Below are 1,989 nucleotides of genomic sequence, written 5' to 3'. Positions count from 1 at the left end.
ACCATATATATGGTTAAATGAAGAATGTATTATTTTTAGATTCGCAGTGATTTGAATTCGTTTCGCTGGATTGAGGGTACGATTACCCCGGATTACAGACATGAAAATATCGTTAATATAATTTATGCGTCTCTCAATTTTAAAGACATAATGATAGCATCTGGTAAAATTAACGTAGATGGTTTTATGGCACGCGGCCGTTTAGTGGATTGCATGTTAGGTTTGGAGTATGTCGGTATCGACGAAGCTGGGCGCAGAGTGATGGGGCTAGCCGAAAATAGGTAAGTAAATAGGTGAGGAAATAATAAGTTTTGTCAGAGCGACACGAGAAAAACTGTAAAATAATAATAATGTCATCCTTCAGGTGTATATCAAACCGACTTCTACGGGATAAATATCTATCCTGGGAAATTCCAGACAAATGGACATTCGAGGACGCCGCAACAGTTTCCTATGCTTATAGCACATGTTATTATGCATTTTACCGCAATAGGGAGTTGAGAAAAGGCGACAAGATACTTATTCACTCGGGCACTAGCGCTGTAGGACAGGCAGCAATTCATATTGCTCTTCACACAGGTTGCGAAGTATTCACCACCGTTGGTACTTCCGCAAAAAGGATGTTCATAAGGGAAACGTTTCCATCTATTCCGAACGACCATATCGGTAATTCTCGCGACACCAGCTTCGAGCAAATGATATATCAACAGACAGACGGTCGTGGTGTGGACATCGTTTTAAATTCTTTAGCCGATAAACTTCAGGCCTCTATATGTTGTCTCGCGAGAGGTGGATGTTTCTTACACATTGGAAAATGTGATACAATGGCCCACGATACTTTGCATATGTCCGTGTTCTCTCATGGGATCAGGTGTTTCAGGATTATATTGGACAAAATATTCGGCTCATCTCAAGTAGAGAAACAGAATTTACATGGAATATTAACTGCCGGTCTCGATAGTGGAGCCATTAAGCCAATTGCTAGAAAAATTTTCAAAAGGGATGAAGTAGAAATGGCATTCAAATACATGGCAACGGGAGAACATATTGGAAAGGTAAGACAGTTACTGGACATTATTATATATTATTATATATTTCATTTGACATCAATATATGCATGAATAGAAAATAGTTGCAGTCTAAAATATAGTATTATTAATTTTATTTCATATTTTCAGATAATTATAAAGATACAAGAAGATGAGAAATTCATAGGCAAACCGATTCTTGCTTTCCCGAGTTACTACTGTCTACCGAATAAGACGTATATTATTTTAGGTGGTTTGGGTGGTTTCGGGGTTGAATTAGTCGACTGGTTAGTCATCCGAGGTGCCAAGAATCTCGTGCTGATCTCACGTACTGGAATAAGGAATGGTTACCAGCGTATGAAGATTAAACAATGGGAATCTTACGAAGTGAAAATATTAATCGTATCGAACATGGACGTATCAAATATCAAGGATTGTGAAAACATATTGGAAATAGCTGAGAAAATGGCGCCAACAGACGCCATATTCAATGTTGCTGTAGCACTAAATGACAAATTTTATTCGAACCATACGATGGAAACATTTCAGGTGCCATTCGTAGCAAAAGCTTGGGCCACGAAAAACTTGGACCAGGTGTCCCGAAAATTATGTCCTCATTTGCGACATTTTGTGGTCTTCTCATCTATAAGTTGCGGTAAAGGCAACCCCGGACAGAGCAATTACGGAATGGCAAATTCTATCATGGAAAGAATTTGTGAGAGGAGATCGCAGGAAGGCTTGCATGGACTGGCTATTCAATGGGGCTGTATCGATGATGTTGGCCTGCTAACCGACACGCAGGAAGATGACGAAGAAAAAGAAATAATCATGTGCGATTCATGTCCACAAAAGCTAGGCTCTTGCTTGGAAAAGCTAGAGGAATTTCTATTACAGAAGCGGCCTGTTGTTGAAAGTATGGTTGTTGCCGAGAAACGTCACAACATTGTTACTAATATTAGTA

At 39.3% G+C, this 1,989-nt stretch overlaps 1 pseudogene; it reads left to right on the top strand.

Moving 5' to 3' along the window:
* The first annotated feature begins 42 nt into the window (after positions 1-42).
* Positions 43-1,982, top strand: LOC106751530 (annotated as a pseudogene).
* The last annotated feature ends 7 nt before the right edge of the window (positions 1,983-1,989 follow it).

Source organism: Dinoponera quadriceps, unplaced genomic scaffold (genome assembly GCF_001313825.1).
Source record: "Dinoponera quadriceps isolate SergipeBrazil2010 unplaced genomic scaffold, ASM131382v1 C3930530, whole genome shotgun sequence".
Lineage (NCBI taxonomy): Eukaryota > Metazoa > Arthropoda > Insecta > Hymenoptera > Formicidae > Dinoponera > Dinoponera quadriceps.
The sequence above is the reverse complement of the archived record's forward strand: the minus strand, read 5'-3'. Positions and strand labels throughout refer to the sequence as shown.